General features: G+C 38.9%; 1 protein-coding gene across 2 annotated transcripts in view; it reads left to right on the top strand.

Moving 5' to 3' along the window:
- Window positions 1-20,374, top strand: part of GTF2F2 (general transcription factor IIF subunit 2) — a 171,855-nt gene that overhangs the window by 128,615 nt on the left and 22,866 nt on the right. The window lies entirely within an intron of this gene.

The raw sequence follows: 20,374 nt of genomic DNA, 5'->3' as shown, positions 1-20,374 counted from the left end.
TGTACCTTTATAACAGATTTTTATGTTTTGAGAAAATATACAAAGATTGTGAAACAATAGCAATTTTTCCCATTGATTATTAAGACAGCTTCGCATAATTTCAGCTTTCACAGGTATTTTTATTGTTTCACACTACCATGCAAAGTGAATACTTCCCTGTGTTTTTTAAACCTTTTTTATTGAAGCATATCATATATACTATATATGTTATATTCTATAATATACAATACACACATAATTGCATACATATTATGTATACTTTGTGCCAGACATTGTTCTGAGTGTCTCATAAATAGTGACATGTCATCTTCATACCTACCCTATGAAGTGTTTTATTGTTATTATTGTCATTTTAAAGATGAAGTAACTAAGACACAGAGGTTAGCTTACTTGAGGTCACACAGCTAATAATTATTGGTCCAGGTTTTGAACCCAGGCAGCCTGATGTAGGAGTCTAAATCTTAATTAACCAGCATGCTATGCTGCTGTAGGTGATTAGCAATGATAACAGGGCAAAGGGTTTTGGGTCTTAAAGTACCTGTAATGTAAGGAGAAATGTGATGATTCTCGGAAAATAAAAGGAAGCCTAAGTTAAGTAGCAGCTAATTAACAGCTGATATCTGGTGTTCTGCTTTATTACTTAAGATCCTCTTGATACTGAAGATCTTAAGTACCCTTATTCTTTCTTTAGGAAGAAATAAGCTCTTTAAGACTGGCTTGAACCACCATTTTTCTATTGTTTGGGGGGTTTTTTTGAACCACTACTTTGTGATATTTGAATTTCATAGTTATTTTGTATGAGATGGGGCGGATGCCTGCAGGGCCACACAGGCATCCTCAGTGAGCATAATGCTGTCATTTAAGAAGGTAAAATCATCGGGACTGTGATGAACTAAAGTGCACCTGCCCCTTCTAAAGACATTCAAATTTTAAAACTTGCTACACTATGTAGATTAAGTGAAGCAAGTCAAAGTTAAGTTGCATCCAGTCAGGCTTTAATTTTACAACCTTTAGTTATACTTTAGGAGAAATGTAAACTAAAGAAGAGAACAGACCAGATAAGTGGAGATGTAATTGTCAGATTCTCCAAGAAATGTATTTTTCTGTTATCTGTTGATTGAGACAAATAGATAAAAGTTTACTTTTCTTGTCCTCTTTTATTCTTATCTTTGCTACTCATATGGGGATACATACAGTTTTCTGAAGCGAAGTGGAAATGCAGAAGTGAAGTACTGTAGGGTTTTTTAAAATTTAATTATTACTCAAGTACAGTTTTCTGCCTTTTACTCCCATCCCAGCCCACACCCCCAGTGCTGCCCACCTCCCTCCCATTTCCACCCTCCTTAGTTGACCATGTGTCTTTTATACTAGTTCCTATAAATCCTTCCCCTATTCCCCCTGAAATTCCCTCCCCTCTCCCCTCTGGTCACTGTCCACCTGTTCTCTATTTTAGTGTCTTTGGTTATATTTTGCTTGCTTGTTTATTTTAGCTTCCTGTTAAAGGTGAGATCATATGGTATTTGTCTTTTAACACCTGACTTATTTCACTCAGCATAATGTTTTCCATTTCCATCCATGCTGTTCCAAAGGGTAGGAGCTCCTTCTTTCTTTCTGCTGCATAGAATTCCATTGTGTATATGTACCATAATTATTTGATCCATTCATTTACTGACGGCACTTAGGTTGCTTCCAGCTCTTGACTATTATAAATTGTGCTTCTATGAACATTGGGGTGCATAGGTTCTTTTGGATTGGTGTTTTAGGGTTCTTAGGGTATAATCCCAGCAGTGAAATTGCTGGGTCAAAAGGCAGGTCCATTTTTAGTTTTCTGAGAAAAATTCCATACTATTTTCCACAGTGGTTGTACCAGTCTACAATCCCACCAACAATGGATTACGGTCCCATTTTCTCCACAACCTCTCCAACATTTGTTGTTTGTTGCTTTGTTTATGATGGCCATTCTGACCAATGTAAAGTGGTATCTCATTGTGGTTTTAATTTGCATATCTCTGATAGCTAGTGATAATTGAGCATCTTTTCATGTGTCTCTGGGTCTTCTGTATGTCTTCCTTGGAGAAATGCCTGTTTAAGTCCTTTGCCCACTTTTTAATTGGGCTGCTTGTCTTCTTAGAGTGGAGTCGTGTAAGTTCTTTGTATATTTTGGAGATTAAACCCTTGTCTGAGGTATCATTGGCAAGTATGTTTTTCCATACAATTGGTTCTCTTTTTATTTTAATACTGTTTTCTTTAGCCATGCAAAAGCTTTTAATTTTGATGAGATCCCATTTGTTTATTCTTTCCTTTATGTCTCTTGCTCTAGGGGACATATCAGTAAAAAAGTTGCTGTGTGAAATATCTGAGATTTTCTTGCCAGTGTTCTACTCTAGGACCTTAATGGTGTCATGGTTTATATTTAAGTCTTTTATCCACCTTGAATTAATTTTGGTCAATGGTGTAAGTTGGTGCTTGAGTTTCATTTTTTTGCATGTAGATTAACATCATCAAAATGTCCATACTACCCAAAGCAATTTACAGATTCAATGCAATACCTATTAAAAGTACCAATGACATACTTCACAGACATAGAACAGACACTTCAAAAATTTATAGGGAACCATAAACAACCCCAAACAGCAGCTGCAATTTTGAGAAAGAAGAACAAAGTAGGAGGGATCACAATACCTGATACCAAACTGTATTAAAAGGCCACTGTAATCAAAACAGCCTGGTACTGGCATAAAAACAGGCACATAGACCAATGGAACAGAACAGAGAGCCCAGGAATAAACCCAAATCTCTACAGTCAATTAATATTCGACAAAGGGGGCAGTAACATAAAATGGAGTAAAAATAGCCTCTTCAACAAATGGTGTTGGAAATACTATAGGTTTTAATTGTTTTTGTTCATTAGTGTACTTCTCCTGTAGCTCCTGACAATTTCCACTTTTTCCCCCACTTGTGGGCCCGGCTTCTATATACAGTTTCCACTCCTGAATAGGTTTTTATCACAGTGAGGACAAGAAAGACCTCACTTTCCACAAGCTATAAAGAGTTAACCTTTCTGGAAGAAAGTTTGCCCAAAGATATATATGCAGCAATGTTTCTCTTAATTTTTTAAAATAGGGCAAGGTTGGAAACAAATGTTCAGAAATGAAGATTAGTTAAATACTTTAAGAGTCACTATTTTTGGTTAATAGGAGTAAAGTGTTTCTAGTCTAATTTTCTTCTTTATAAAAGTGTTTTGAATTATAACAGTATATTGTTTGAATTATTCCAGTGGACAGTAACACTTTTCTCTTGCGTTGGAAAAAGCAGAAAACTTTGGAAATGTTAGTACCAGCTATGACAGTATTCTGTCACAATTATCTAAGATTTGTCTTCTCTTAACAGCAGATGTTTTTTAAACGCTTCCTCATGCCTGAGGGTACCTACTCCCAGTGAACCAAATAGATGAATTCCTGTCTTCAAGATGCTATTACTACTTTTCATTCTTTGGTTGTGCTTTTTCAGACCCCAGCAGGGTATGATCTCTTAATTTCTTTGAAGTAGTAAGTCCACGTTTCTATACTATAATCATTTTTCCTTAATTCCACTAAAAGAGTCACTCCTGTTATACTGCTACAGACCATAATTTCTGAGGCAAAAGAAATCAAGCCTGTCTCTCTCTTAGGTCAGTCAAAGTTGGCACTTTGCTAGTATCAAATCTCTGACCTTTCTCTAGTTTATTTTTTAGTGACATTGGCACTGTACATTTACCTGGCAATATAGAAGATAGGGTCCAAATGTCATATTTTAGGATGTTTTCACATTGTTTTTTTAACTAATAAAATATCAATATGTTGTGTTCGGAACCCCTTGTTAGTATATAAAGCTGACATCCAGTTTAAAGACTCTTTAACATTAAGTGACCTTTCTGTTCACTGTTAAGCTTGTCATAGTGTGAAGCAGTCATTATGTTAATGTAATTATAGTAATGAGTCTTACAGTAATTTTTATTCAAATTTTGTTTATACAAAAACAAACACTGACTGTAAACGGCTATAATGCATTATTTGAATGTTTAGTAATTTTTTCCATCAGAGTATGTGAGAGTGGGTGGAGATATACGCATAACTTTTAAAAGCATACTCAGTATTATAGTATAATACCACCTGTAGGAAGATTATAAAACTTTTGTTACTATTAACCAAAAGGAACAGTAATTTTTTTCATGTTTTAATTTTTATAGTTCATTTTTATTGTATTTTTTCCTTTACCATTTATCTTCCCATATCCTCTTCCACCTCTACCACCCTCTTACCCCCACAATTACCATGCTGTTGTCCATGTTCATGAGTACTTTTTATTTTTTTGCTCAATCCCTCTACACCCTCCAAGTGCCCTGCCCAGAGCTGTCAGCCTGCTTTCTATCTATAACAGGGTCTCTTTCTGTTTTGCTTGTTAGTTTAGTCTGTTCATTAGATTCCACATATTCATGAAATCATATAGTATTTGTCCTTTTCTGACTGGCTTATTTCACTTAGCATAATGTTCTCCAGATCCATCCACCCTATTGCAAAGGGTAAAATTTTCTTTTACACTGAGTAGTATCCATTGTGTAAATGTACCATAGCTGTTTTATCCATTCATCTACTGGTGGCCACTTGAGCTGCTTCCTGATGATTGAAAATAATGCTGCAGTGACCAAGGGGGTGCAAAATTTCTTTCAAATTAGTGTTTCGGGTTTACTCTGATAAATCCCATAAATAGAATCACTGGGTCATACAACAGTTCTATTTTTTTTTTATTTCATTTTTAACTTTTTGAGGTAACTCTGTACTGCTCTCCACAGTGGCTGCACCAGCCAGCATACCCATCAGCATTAAAGAAGGGTTTTCCAAATCCTCACTAGCACTTGTTGTTTGTTGATTTTTTGTTGTTCTTATTTCTTTTTTTATGTTTTATTGATTATGCCGTGACAATTGTCCCATTTCACCCCTTCATTCCCTTCCACCCTGCACACCCCCTCCCCCCAAACTCCCCCCTTTAGTTCATGTCCCTGTGTCACAATTTCTTTAGTTTCTACATTTCCCATATTATTCCTGCCCTCCCCCTGTCTATTTTCTACCTACCACCCATGCTACTTATTTTCTGTACCTTCTCCCCCTTCTCCTCCTCCCACTCCCCTGTTGCTAACCCCCTGTTGATAGTCTGATGGGGAGTCCTTTGTAGGTGACTGTCCCCTTAGCTCTTGCTGCTTCTAGGATTCTCTCCTTCATTTTAATCTTGGCTAATGTAATTATGTGCCTTGGTGTGTTCCTTCTTGGGTCCAACTTCTTTAGGACTCTGAGCTTCCTGGACTTCCTGGAAGTCTATTTCCTTTGCCAGATTGGGGGAAGTTCTCCTTTATTATTTGTTCAAATAAGTTTTCCACTTGTGGCTGTTCCTCTTCCCCTTCTGGTACCCCTATAATTCAGATGTTGGAATGTTTAAAGATGTCCTGGAGGTTCCTAAGCCTCTCCTCATTTTTTTGAATTCTTGTTCTTGTTTCTTCATTCTTTTCTGTTTGGTCATTTTTTTCTTTCTTCTGTTCCACTCAATTGATTTTAGTCCGTTTTCTTCCCATCACTATTGGTTCCCTGTGCATTTTGCTTTATTTTATTTAGTGTAGCCTCATTTTTTTCATCTAATTTGTGGCTAAAATCAACCAGTTCTGTGAGCATCCTGATCACCAGTGTTTTAAACTGTGCATCCAATAGGTTGGCTCTTTGTCACTTAGAAGTATTGGCTCTGGGGCTTTGAGCTGTTCTTCTTCTTGAGCCATAATGTTTTGGTCTTTTCGTGCCTGTTACATATGAGGTGCAGAGCCTTAGGTGTACACCAGGGCAGGGCAACCCAAGTTGCTGGGTTGTGGCACTATATGTGGGGGTGGGGTCAGAGAGGGGCAATGTGTTTTTTCTGCTCTCTCTCAGACTTTGGTCCTCTCTGCCACTTCCCTCAAGCAAATTGGGCCCTTCTGGTGCTGGTTTCTGGATGTGTGGGCTTGTGCACCCTCCAGGAACCTGTGGGTCTCTCCAGTGAACTCTCTGTGAGCCTGGGAGCTTCTCCTGGCACCTCGACTCCCGAAAGTTTTTCCAATTGGTGGTTTTAGGCTTTATTTCCAGGCACTGGAGCCCTGGTTTGCGTGATCTGTCTTACTGTCCTTTTTTCCACCTGGTTTATCTGCACATGAATGTGTGACCGCGGTCAGCCAGCTTCCTTGCGCCCTCACTGAGTCTGATCACTCCATGCCTGAGATCTGCCAACCACCACCTGTGCATAGGTCAGTTTGGATGCTTTTCCCTACCACAACCCCTCTCCTCCAGCTGCTGACTCCACCCCTCTTACTGGTCTGGGTGAATGAATGGTTCGTTGTTGTCAGACTTCAGTACAGTTAAATTTTCTCTGTTTTGGTTGCTTTCTGGTTTCTAAATCTTTGTTGTTCATAAACTTGGTTGTGTGAGTAGGTACAGTGTTTCCACCTATGCCTCCATCTTGGCCAGAAGTCTGTTTGTTGATTTATTGATGATAGACATTCTGACAGGTGTGAGGTGATATCTCACTGTGGTTTTAATTTGTGTTTCTCTGATAGTTAGTGATGTTCAACCTGGTCCTCTTTGGAGAACTGTCTGTTCTGGTCCTTTGCCCATTTTTTAATTGGATTGTTTGGGTTTTTTGGTGTTGAGTTTATAAATTTTTTTTTGAACTTTTAATTTTTTTTATTATTTTTTATTCATTATGCCATTACAGTTGTTCTGTTTCCCCCCTTCATTCCCCTCCACCCTACCTCCCCGTCCCCAGTACCCCACCTTTAGTTTATGACCATGTGTCTCAAGTTCTTTAGATTCTATATTTCCCATACTATTCTTGCCCCCCCATCTATTTTCTGTCTACTGTCTATGCTACTTATTTTCTCTACCTTCTCTCCCCTTCTCCTCCTCCCACTCCCCTGTTGCTAACCCTCCTTGAGATCTTCATTTCTATGTTTCCACTCCTGATCTAGCTGTCCTTTTAGTTTGCTTTTGTTTTAGGTATGGTTGTTAATAACTGTGAGTTTGCTGTCCTTTCACTGTTCATGTTTTTTTAACTTCTGTTTCTTAGGTAAGTCCCTTTAACATTTCATATAATAAGAACTTGGTGATGATGAATTCCTTGAATTTGATCTTTTTTTTTTAATTTTTTTATTGATTATGCTGTTACAGTTGTTCTATTCCCCCTTCATTCCCCTCCACCCTACCCCCATCCCCACCATTACCCCCCCTTTAGTTTATGACCATGTGTCTCAAGTCCTTTAGATTCTCTATTTCCCATGCTATTCTTGCCCCCCCCATCTATTTTCTATCTACTGTCTGTGCTACTTTCTGTACCTTCTCCCCGCTTCTCCTCCTCCCACTCCCCTGTTGCTAACCCTCCTTGAGATCTTCATTTCTATGTTTTCACTCCTGATCTAGCTATCCTTTTAGTTTGCTTTTGTTTTAGGTGTGGTTGTCAATAACTGTGAGTTTGTTGTCCTTTCACTGTTCATGTTTCTTTAACTTCTTTTTCTTCGATAAGTCCCTTTAACATTTCATATAATAAGGGCTTGGTGATGATGAGCTCCTTGAATTTGATCTTATCTGAGAAGCACTTTATCTGTCCTTCCATTCTAAATGAAAGTTTTGCTGGATAGAGCAATGTTGGCTTTAGGTCTTTGGGTTTCATGACTTGGAATACTTCTTTCCAGCCCCTTCTTGCCTGTAAGGTCTCTTTTGAGAAATCCACTGACAGTCTGATGGGAACTCCTTTGTAGGTGACAGTCCCCTTATCTCTTGCTGCTTCTAGGACTCTCTCCTTCATTTTAATTTTGGCTAATGTAATGATGATGTGCCTTGGTGTGTTTCTTCTTGGGTCCAACTTCTTTGGGACTCTCTGAGCTTCCTGGATTTCCTGGAAGTCTATTTCCTTTGCCAGATTGGGGAAATTCTCCTTTATTATTTGTTTAAATAAGTTTTCCACTGGTGGCTGTTCCTTTCCCCCTTCTGGTACCCCTATAATTCGGATGTTGGAGCGTTTAAAGATGTCCTGGAGGTTCCTAAGACTCTCCTCATTTTTTTGAATTCTTGCTTCTTGACTCTTTTCTGTTTGGCCATTATTTGCTTTCTTCTGGTCCACTCCATTGATTTGAGACCCAGTTTCCTTTTCATCGCTATTGGTTTCCTGTGCAATTCCATTCATTTCAATTAGTTTCGCCTTCATATGTTTGTCTAATTTGTGGCTATAATCAACCAGTTCTGTGAGGATCCTGATCACCAGTGTTTTAAACTGTGTGTCTGAGAGTTTTGCTATTTCTTCATTGCTTAGATTTATAGGCTCTGAGATCTTGAGCCATTTTTGGTCTGTTTGCGCCCTTTAAGTGTGAGAAGCGGCGCCTTGGACTCCCAGGTTGCTGGTTTGTGATGCTGTATGTGGGGGTGTGGTCAGAGCGGGGAAATGGCGGCCCCCTCTGCTGTTTTGTGTCGCTGGGTGAGGAGCAGAGCCTTACGTGGTTCACTGGGGCCGGGCCACTCAGAGTCGCTGGGTTATGACACTGTATGTGGAGGTGGGGTCAGAGCGGGGGAATGGCTGCGCCCTCCGCTGCCGCTAGCCGCCTGGACCCGCTGGGTCCCGGTCCAATCGCCCACTCCCTCACTTGTCTATCCACGCACAGATGTGTGACCACAGTCAACCCACAGCCCTGCTCCCTCGCTGTTTCCCCAAGGTCGCTCGCTGGGTCTCTCACTAGGTCCAACCCTGTGCCTGGATTCCACGCCAGACCGAGTTTTCCTGTGCTACCCTGCTCCACCAGCTGCTGGTTTCGCCCCTCTTACTGGTCAGGCTGAAGAATTTGTTGTTATCAGACTTATGAAAAGTTCAATTTTCTGTGTTCTGGTTGTGTTTTCTGTTGCTAATATTTAGTTGTCTCTAAACTCGGTTGTGTGAGAAGGCACGGCGTCTCCACCTGTGTCCATCTTGGCGGAAGTCCCTTCGAGTTTATAAATTTTTTATATAAATTGTAGATGTTAACCTCGTATCAGACGTAGCAGCGAATATGTTCTTCCATCCATTGGCTTGTCTTTTCATGTTTTTGTTGGTTTCTTTTGCTGTGTAAAATTCCCTGTGTTTTATAGTCTTCTTCAGTTTTGTTTGTTTGTTTGTTTCTATTGCCTTAGAAGATGTATCAGAAAAAAATATTGCTAGGAGATATGTCCAAGATTTTACTGCCTGTGTTTTCTTCCAGGAATTTTTATGGTTTCAGTTTTATCATTTAAGTCTTTAATCCATTTTGAATTTATTCTTGTGTGTGGTATGAGAAGGTGGTCTCATTTCATTTTATTGCAGGTATCTTTTTAATTTTCTCAATACCATTTATTAAATAAACTATCTTCGGCTCACTTTTACCTCCTCTGTCCAATATTAATTGACCATAATCCTCGCTGGTGTAGCTCAGTGAATTGAGCACAGGCCTGCAAACCAAACAGTCATGGTTTGATTCCCAGTCAGGGCACATGCCTGGGTTGCCGGCCAGTTCCCAACACGGGACGTACATGAGGCAACCATACATTGATATTTCTCTCCCTCTCTCCCTCCCTTCCCCTCTAAAGATAAATAAATAAAATCTTTAAAAGAAAACAAACAATATTAATTGTCTATAATGTCATCATGGGTTTATTTATAGGCTCTTTGTTCTGTTCAGTTGAGCAGTGTGTATCTTTTTATGCGAGTACCATGCTGTTTTGATTACCAGTGCTTTATAATATAGGTTGATATTTGGTTAGCATGATTTCTCCAAATTTGGTCTCCTTTCTCAAGATCACTGTTGCTATTTGGGATCTTTGTAGTTCCATATGTATTTTTGAAATATTTTTTATAGTTCTGTGAAGTATGTCATTGGTATCCTGATAAGAATGGCATTGAATCTATAGATTGCTTTGGGTAGTATGAACATTTTAATGATGTTACTTCTTCTTATCCAAGAACATGGTATATGCTTCCACTTATTTGTGTCATCTTCATTTTTTTTCTTTACTGTCTTAAAATTTTCTTTGTACAGATCTTTTATATCTTTGGTTAGGTTTATTCCAAGATTTGTAAAATTCTTTTCGAAGCAGTTGTGAATGGAATTGTTTTCTTAATTTCTCTGTTAGTTCATCATTGGCATATAAAAATACAACTGATTTCTGGGTATTAATTTTGTATCCTGTTACTTTGCTGGATTCATTGATTATTCCTAGTAGTTTCTTGGTGGAATCTTTAGGGTTCTCTGTGTACAGTATCATGTCATCTGCAAACAAAGACAGTTTACTTCTTCTTTTCCAATTTGGATGCCTTTTATTTCTCCTTCTTTTCTGATTGCTGTTGAATAAGAGTGGTAAAAGCAAATATCCCTGTCTTATTCCTGATTTTAAGCAACTGCTTGTAGTTTTTGCCCATTGAATATAATGTTGGCTGTGGGTCTGTCATATATGGCCTTTATTACTTTGAGACATGTTCTCTGTATTCTCATTTTGCTGAGCATTTTTATCATTAATCAGTGCTTGATTTTATGAAATGCTTTTCTGCATCTGTTGATATGATAGTGTGGTTTTCATCCATCATTTTGTTTATGTATTGTATCATGTTTATTGATTTACAGGTATTGTACCAACCTTGCATCCACAGAATAAATCCCAGTTAATCATGGTGTATCATCTTTTTGATATATGGCTCAATATTTTGTTGAGGATTTTAGCATCTATGTTCACAGGGATATTGGCCTATAAGTTTCTTTCTTTGGAATGTCTTTATATACTTTTGGAATTAGGATAATGGTGGTCTCATAAAATAAGCTTGGCATCCCTCCTCTTAAACATTTTTGGAATAGTTTGAGAAGAAGGAAAGGTGTTAGCTTTTTTTTTGAGTAAAATTCATCTTGGAAGCCATCCAGTCCAGGAATTTTGTTCTTTTGAAGTTTTTGATTACTGCTTCAATTTCACTAGGTATAATCTATTCACATTTTCTGATTCTTCCTCATTTAGTTTTGGAAGATTGTGTGTTTCTAGGAATTTATCCATTCCATCCAGATTGTCCAATTTGTTGGCATATAATTGTTTGTAATATTTTCTTACAATCCTTAGTATTTCTTTGGTGTCAGTTGTTACTTCTCCTCTTTCACTTCTGATTTTATTTATTTGTGTCCTCTTTTTTTCTTGATGATTTAGTTAAAGATTTGTCAGTCAAAATCAGTTTATGTTTTCAAAGAACCAGCTGGTGGATTCATTGATCTTTTGTACCTTTTTTTTTAGACTCTAGTCTTCTAATTATGAAGTTAGATTATTTGATCTTTTCCTTGTGTCTTGAGATACTTCTGTAATGCTATGAATTTCCCTCTGAGGCCTGTTTTCCCTGTGTTCGACAGGTTTTGAGTTGTATTCTCATTTTCATTTTTTTCCAGAATTCTTTTGATTTATTCCTCGATTTCATTGTTGAACCATTCATTGTTTAGTAATGTGTTATTTAGCTTCAGTGTTTTTGTGTGTTTTTCAGTTTTCTTATTGTGATCAATTTCTAGTTTCATAGCATTATGGTCAGAGAAGATACTTGAAGAGATTTCCATCTTCTTAAATTTATTGAGACTTGTTTCACATCCTAATTAGTAGCCTATACTAGGAAACATTCTATGTGCACTTGAAAAGAATTCTGCTGCTTTGGGGTGAAATACTGTGAAGATACCAGTTAATCCATTTGATCTAGTGAGTCATTTAAGGCTACCATCTCCTTGTTGATCTTCTCTCTGGAAGATCTGTCAGTTGAAGTCAGTGGTGTGTTAAAATCCTCTACTATGACTGTGTTTCTGTCAGCCTCTTCCTTTATGTCCATTACGATTTACTTTACATATTTAGATGCTCCTATTTTGGGTGCATAAATGTTTGTTAGAGTCCTATTCTCTTGTTGGATTGTTCCCTTTATCATTATGTAGTATTCTTTGTATCTTACTATAGCCTTGGTTTTAGGGTCTATTTTGTCAGATTTTTCTTATCTTTATTTTAGTCTACATATATCTCTCATTCTGATATGGGTCTCTGGAAGACTGCATATATATGGATCTTGTTTTCTTATCCAGTCAGCAACCCTACATCTTTTGATTGGAACATTTAAGGTGTTTACATTTAAAGTGATCATTGATAGATAAAATAGTTATTGCCATTTTATTTTTTTTAACTACCTTTCTGGGTTTCTATCTTTTTTTCTTCTTTTTTATTTATTTACTTCTGAGAGAGAAGGGAAGGGAGGGAGAAAGTGAGAGATGTGTCAAAGTGAGGAATGTATGAGAGATACATAGATTGGTTGCCTCTCACATGCCTCCAGCACGCCCCCAACTGGGGAACCTGGCCCACAATCCAGGCATGTGCCCTGACTAGGAACTGAACCTATGAACTTTTGGTTCACAGGCCTGTGAACAGTCCATTGAGCCACATTATCAGGGCTCATCTTCTTCTTAACGTACACCCTTTAATATTTGTTGCAGTGCTATTTTGTTGCTAACAAACTCCTCTACTTTTTCTTGTCTGGGAAGGTCTTTATTTCTCCTTCAGTTTTAAATCATAGCCTTGCTGGGTAAATAGCTTTAGTTGTGTGTCCTTACTTTTCATCACCTTGAAGATTTCATGCCCAATCCCTTCTGGCTGGAAATGTTTCTGTGGAGAAAACTGTTGCCAGTCTTATGGGAGCTCCCTTATAGGTACCTAATGGCCTTTCTCTTGCAGCTTTTAAGATTCTTTGTCTTTAAGCTTTGTTGTTTTAATTATGATGAATTTTGGTGTGGGATTTTTGGGTTCATCTTGTTTTGGGACTCTCTGAACTTCCTGGACTTGTGTGTCTTTTTCCTTAACCAGGTTAGGGAAGCTTTCTGTCATTATTTATTCAAAGAGGTTCTTTTTTAAAAAAAAATATTTAATTGATTATGCCATTACAGTTGTTCTATTTTCCCCCTCATTCCCCTCCACCCTGCACCCCTCCCACTCCACTCCCCCTCTTTAGTTTATGACCACATGTCTCAGTTCTTTAGATTCTACATTTCCCATACTATTCTTGCCCTCCCCCATCTATTTTCTACCTACCTTCTATGCTACTTATTTTCTGTACCTTCTCCCCCCTTCTCCTTCTCCCATTCCCCTGTTGCTAATCCTCCATGTGATCTTCTTTTCTATGGTTCTGCTCCTGATCTAGCTGTCCTCTTAGTTTGCTTTTGTTTTACGTGTGGTTCTTAATAACTGTGAGTTTGCTGTCCTTTCACTGTTCATCTTTTTTATCTTCTTTTTCTTAAATAAGTCCCTTTAACATTTCATATAATAAGGGCTTAGTGGTGATACACTCCTTGAATTTGATCTTATCTGGGAAGCACTCTATCTGCCCTTCCATTCTAAATGAAAGCTTTGCTGGATAGAGCAATCTTGGATGTAGGTCTTTGGATTTCATGACTTGGAATACTTCTTTCCAGCCCCTTCTTGCCTTCAAGGTCTCTTTTGAGAAATCAGCTGACATTCTGATGGGAACTCCTTTGTAGGTGACTGTCCCCTTATCTATTGCTGCTTCTAGGACTCTCTCCTTCATTTTAATCTTGGCTAATGTAATTATGATGTGCCTTGGTGTGTTTCTTCTTGAGTCCAACTTCTTTGGGACTCTCTGAGCTTCCTGGATTTCCTGGAATTCTATTTCCTTTGCCAGATTGGGGAAATTCTCCTTTATTATTTGTTCAAATAACTTTTCCACTGGTGGCTGTTCCTTTCCCCCTTCTGGTACCCCTATAATTCGGATGTTGGAACATTTAAAGATGTCCTGAAGGTTCCTAAGACTCTCCTCATTTTTTTGAATTCTTGCTTCTTGACTCTTTTCTGTTTGGCCATTATTTGCTTTCTTCTGGTCCACTCCATTGATTTGAGTCCCAGTTTCCTTTCCATTACTATTGGTTTTCTGTGCATTTCCCTTCATTCCAATTAGTTTAGCCTTCATGTGTTCCTCTAATTTGTGACTAAAATCAATCAGTTCTGTGAGCATCCTGATCACCAGTGTTTTGAACTGTGCCTCTGATAGGTTGGCAATTTCTTGTTCACTTAGAGTTATGGACTCTGGGCTTTGAGTTCTTCTTGAGCCATAATGTTTTGCTCTGTTTGCATCTGTTACATATGAGGAGCGGAGCCTTAGGTGTTCACCAGGGCAGGGCCACCCAGGTCGCTGGTTTATGATGCTGTATGTGGGGGCGGGGTGAGAGAGGGGCCACCCAGATTGCTGGTTTGTGACGCTGTATGTGGGGGCAGGGTCAGAGAGGGACAGTGGCCGTCCTTTCTGTTGCTTCCCGCCACTGGGGCCTGCGAGGTCCATCTCACTGCTCACTCCTTCACCAGTTTATCTCCACACGAATGTGTGACTGTGGTCAGTCCTCAGTGGTTCCGCCGCCTTGCACCCTCAGTGGGTCCACCCACTGCTACTCCACACCTGGGATCTCCCCACGGATGCCTGTGCACCTGGGTTGTGCACCTGGGTTGGTTCAGTGGATCTTTCCTGCCCGTCCCTGCTCTGCTGCTGGTTCTGCCCCTCTTACAGGTGTGGCTGAAGGGTTGGTTGTTGCCAGACTTTTATATAATTCAGTTTTCTGTGGTTTGGCTGCATATTTGTTGCTAAAACTTTGTTGTTTTTAAACTTGGTCGTCACCCTGGCTGGCGTAGCTCAGTGGATTGAGCGGGGGCCTGCGAACCAGAGTATCACGGTTCGATTCCCAGTCAGGGCACATGCCTGGGTTGCAGGCCAGTTCCCGGCAGGGGACACATGAGAGGCAACCACACATTGATGTTTCTCTCCCACTCTTTCTCCTTCCCTTCCCCTCTCTCTAAAAATAAATAAAGAAAATATTTTTAAAAAAAAACTTGGTCGTCCAAGGAGGCACAGTGTTTCCACCTATGCCTCCATCTTGGCAGAAGTCCCTCTTCAAAGAGGTTCTTAATGCCTTGCTCAGTCTTTTCCTTCTGGTATCTCCATGATGTGGATGTTGTTACACTTCATGTTGTCCCAGAAGTCACTTTAACTATCCTCATTTTTTTATTCTTTTTTCTTTTTACTTCTCTGATTGTTCTTTTTCTGCCTTATCTTCCAAATTGCTGATCTGAGCCTCTGCTTCATCTACCCTACTATTTATTCCTTCAGTGTTTTATTTATTTCAGATACTTCATTCTTTATATCTCACTGGTCCTTTTTTCTGGATTCTTTGCATTTTTCATGCTGTTGAGCATTCTTATAATTATTATAGGAACCTTGTATCTGATAAATTGCTTGCCCCTATTCTATTTAGCTCTCCTCTAGAGAATTCTCCTGTTCTTTCATTCTGGTTCTTTTTTTGTCTTTTCCTTTTGGCTGCTTCTATGTGTTACGTAGATCTGCAATGACTGTGTCACATGCTGCCTGTGACTGGCCCTGGGCAACCTGTTTGGCACTATCAGCAGTCCACAACTTGTGTCTTTCTCTGCTGGGCCTTGGTACCTGCTCTGTTCCCAGGCTGGGTTTTACCAGCACTGGGCCTGGGGAAGGGTCGAGACAAATCTAAAATCACCCAGATATATTCCTCTTCCTGCAGGCTGCCTGTTAACTTTAGTCATTGAAAGAGCTTCTGGCATACTTCTTCGCAGGGCTTAAACTCCACAGGGAAGGGCAAGTAAGATTTCTGCAGGTTGGGCATTTGCTTCCCCGCTAGGCTAATTCTGCATGGAGAGGAATGCTGTACCTGAGAAAGATGGTTTCTGCTGTATGGGTATTTACTGAGCACGGGGATCATGCTGGCTGACCCTTCAGCTCTGTCCTCAGAGGCACCAACCCAACTCTCCTCTCCTGGCTCTAGACCACTCTGCCCTCCCTCCACCAGAGTCTGGAGTAAGCGGCTGCAAATGTAATTTTGCGTATTGGCCCTTAAAGAGGATGGCTATGTCTCTAGCTGTCTCTCTCTGGTAGACAGATTCCTTCATGCTTTTCACATCTGGATGTTATGTAGGCACCTTTTCTTGTTCTGGCTCCCTAGGCTGGAGAGCCCAGCTTGCTGTTTAGACCCTACAGTCCTCAGAGGTAATACCCGCTAGCCACTCAAATATCCTTCCAGAACTTCATCTGCTGCCCATGGGAGCCCAGCCAGCCCTCTCACACTTCTGCACTGCCTACCAGTCTCTATTTAGCAACGTAGTTTCTTCTGTAAGTCCTTGGTTATAAGGGTTCTCTCCAGGTGGTCTTCAATTGGTTATTCAGGATGATTTTTCTATGATTTAGTTGTAATCCATTTTGGTCCTGGGAGGAGTTAATGTAGCTTCCACCTATTCTTCTGCCACCCTGAATCATCAAGAACATTAATTTTTAAAAGATTGTGAAATATCAACATAATTCAACAAGAATGACTTAGATGTTGTGTAATCAAGATAATTAGATTTAAAAATTTTTTAATGCAATATAATGTTGAAATGTTTTCAAAGTTTTGCCAGGCATAACTGTATAAACATGAAGCCCAGTATTTTTTTCTAACAGTTGCAGTTTTTAAAATACATTTTCAGGATCAAATAAGGGAGAAATGAGTGCAAAAAATAAAAGAGGAGGTGGGAAATATTATGTACTTGTAAAACTGTATCTCTCCATTTTATCAGAAAGAAACCACCTTGCATTTACCTCCAGAAACTTTTCACCCGCATAGAAAAAGTGTGTGTGTGTGTGTGTGTGTGTGTGTGTGTGTGTGTGTGTGTAAAATCATCTCCAGATATTTGAATTCCTGCTTTATGCCTGGTGCTATTCTAAAAATTACATTTAAATTTATCTCTTTAGTTCACAAACTATCTAGGACATAGTACCTACATATTTGCCATTCAGAAAATATTTATTGGGTCAAAAAGAGTTATACAGTTTGCCTTACCTCTTTTTTTAAATTGATTTTAGAGAGAGAAGGGGTTGGGTAGAGAAACATCAATTTGTTGTTCCATATATGCATTTATTGGTTGGTTCTTTCTTGTATGTGCTCTGACCTGGGATTGAATCTGCAACTTCAGTATATTGGGACAGTGCTCCAATCAGCTGAGCTACCCCAGCAGGTCCTAGCCTAATCTCTTCTTATTTCTTCCTTGAATGGTTGACCCTGAAAACTCTCCTCTTACTAAGATATAAACTGTCAGGTTTCTCTTTTAGCTGCCTTTCCTCTTCCTTAAATCTTTATTAAGTGTGTCAGCTTTGAACCACTTCATGTAGGTCAATATTTTCCAAAGTTTTTTTAAACACTAATTTTGTGAAACTCTTTGAAAAAAAAGTTGTTGTATAAAGGATTCTGAGTTAAAGGAATTTATAGATTCTGATTATATCCCTCCCTTTTAAAAATTGACACTGCATTTAATATATTAATATTGGGAACCTTTAGGAAATTGTTCAGTCCTACGCTTTGCAAATATTGTAATGTTAAATTCCCCTTCCCCTGTTCTATGAAGTAGGGAAAATAAACTGAGAAATAATCTGTTTTCTAAGTAGGATTTATAAGAGGACCTATTGAGTGAAGGGGTGGGAAATATTCAAACTTGTATTTATCTTGTTTTTTACCTAATAAAGGAAAGAGGTTGAGCTTTAGAAATATTTACTATGTGAATTGATCCTGGCACCCTTGTGCAGTCCTGTGCTAGTCAAAATTTCATTAGTCAGTCATTTTTCAGCAGAAGGGTAGAAAATGTACAACACAGAGGGGTTGACAATGGCACTTTCAGCTTTTTAGGCTTGCTGCTAAATTCAGGAATTTACAGATTTATAGTATCTTTTATTAATTAAACTCAATCTGAAAAAATGGGCAGATGGCTTTAAAGGATACCTGCAAAGAAACTGTAGATTAAAGGTAATACTAATAAAGCACATGTATGTGAACAAGAAAGTAGAAAAATTGACATTTCTTTTACTTCTAAAATGAGCTGTTTATGAGTCACTTTATGGTATAGAAAAGATGATGAAATCCAATCTGACAAGAACTTGGCCCTTCCAAAAAGGAGGTTATTGATGTCATTTTAAATATGGCTTGTTGTACCCTGGCCGGTGTGGCTCAGTGAATTGAGTGCTGGCCTGTGAACAGAAGGGTCACCAGTTCAGTTCCCAACTGAGGCACATGCCTGGGTTGTGGACCAGGTCCTTAGTAAGGGATGCATGAGAGGCAACCACACATGGATGTTTCTCTCCCTCTCTTTCTCCCTCCCTACCCCTCCCTAAAAATAAATAAATAAAATATTTTTATAAATAAGGCTTGTCCTTTCTTCAGTGATGATTCAGTTAATATCTATCATAGAAACAAAAACAACTAGATATTTCAAGCAGAAAGGGATTTAATATAGGGAGTTGGTTATCAATGGTATTGGAATACAAAATGGAAGGCTGTAGTTGAAAAAGTGTTAGGTTACCAGAGGTTAGGAAGTTGTTGCTTTTGGAGGTGCTCCCTAAATACAGATAAAGAAAAAAATGTTCCTTCCTCCGGCTTTTGGCTTTTCTTCTCCCAGCGGCAGAACCCCAGCTGGCAACCAGCTGGCACAGCACTGTTTTAAGTATTGCCTGCTTGCTGAAAGTAACCATAGCGAACCCTTGGTGTGTGTGTGTGTGTTGGTGGGGGGGTTGGGAGGGTGTGTGTGTGTTGTACCTTAATTAGATTAGGTGTTACTGGTGCGAAGCTAGGAGTTTGCAACTCATTTAAAAACTAAGCACCCAAAACACGACAGATCACTATACTTGAGAGCAAACAAAAGTGTTTTGTAATTTTGACAAATTAAAATTTAAAATGTTGTTTTCTTCTTATTTTATCTCTTTATACTTTTTTGTTTGTGTATACTTTATAATATGTATGCATATTAACAGTGTATTTTTACAATTTACAAATAGATATACATACATACAGTTTATGCTTTAAATTTTTAGCTGACGTACATAATCAAAATATGGAGTTAGCTAATGTGAAATATTCCTTCCAACTTCCTCCATCTCTGATTGCAAGTGTGGCATCCACCAACGTGAGCAACAAATGATCAGAAACTTTCAGGAGTTTAAGATGGAACTTTATTGGCCAAAGCTTTACCTGCACAGGGGTGAACTCTCGAGGTGTCCGGAGACGCGGTGCCCAGAAAGGGCTGCAAATGACAGTCGCGCCTGATACTTACAGCCTAGGGTTTTTATTGGGGTGAGCAAGCAAGCAAATACAGAAGCAGACGTAGCTGTTAGCAATTGGCTATCTCGAGAGGACACATATGGCTATGTTCTCTGCTTGCAACAATGGATACTTTTCTGCAAAGACAAGGTCATGCACAGGCGGGTATCTTGTTCAGCACTCTTTGTACTTTTTGTATTTTCTATCTTCCTTGCTGAGTCTGGAGCCTGCCTCGGGTTCCTTGTTCCTCTTGACTACTTTTATCTAATTCCGGGCCTAACACAAGTAAGGGTGCTTTAGTATGTGTGTTTTGGTTAACTTTGTGGACATTATCATCTAGCTTGTGTAAATTTCACAGCATTCTTATAAATAGTCCACTGTGTTAAAGACTTTTTCTCATGAGGAATCATGTCCTCTGTTGTCTAGGTAGAGGTACTTAGTACTGGCTGTACCCCAGCTAGAATCACCTAAGAAGCTTTTTAAAAAAGAAAAATACCTCTAGAGATTGATTCAATTGATATGATGTGGAAGCCAGCTGTCTTGAAATTTTCAAGTCCCCTGGATAATTCTAGCATGCAGCCAATGATCCAAAGACACAGGAACTTTTTATAGTCTTCTCTCCTTTCTCTCTGCCCCACCCTCCATTCCTCCCACAAGAGCTCTTGGTCAGAAAGTAGTAGAGAACTCGAGAGAAAATTTGTTTTATATTTATACTCTAGTTCCTTTAATGTGATAACCAATTGTGTTAGTCTTCAGAACTAAAGTTATTGAGGGGGAAAGGGGTAGTGGGAGGGCTATTACTGTTTTTTAATTATATATATAAATTTAGAATTTTACTGATTAAAATAGATGTCTGCAGGACTGTATCATAGAGGCTTTTCAGCAATATTTGCCTATTGTAGTATCAACATACTACGTGCTTTTGTATCAACATACTACATGCTACATCCATTTGAATTTGCACACCAAGGAGTGTCACTGACTCTAAAGAATTAATTTTGACACACTAAGTAGAAATAGAAGCATTGGGGGCAGGGATCTTTCATAAAGATTTAAAATGCAAATCATGATAATCAAGGTTATCCTGCTTGCTTCAAAAGTTAAAAGCCTCCACAAAGACGGCCTTGACAGAGCAATCAAAGTATTTCTGCAAAGAACGATCTAGAATTTACAGACATC

The sequence above is a fragment of the Artibeus jamaicensis genome, unplaced genomic scaffold (genome assembly GCF_021234435.1).
Source record: "Artibeus jamaicensis isolate MK-2021 breed Jamaican fruit bat unplaced genomic scaffold, CSHL_Jam_final contig_414, whole genome shotgun sequence".
NCBI lineage: Eukaryota > Metazoa > Chordata > Mammalia > Chiroptera > Phyllostomidae > Artibeus > Artibeus jamaicensis.
This window is presented reverse-complemented; position numbering and strand designations above follow the sequence as displayed.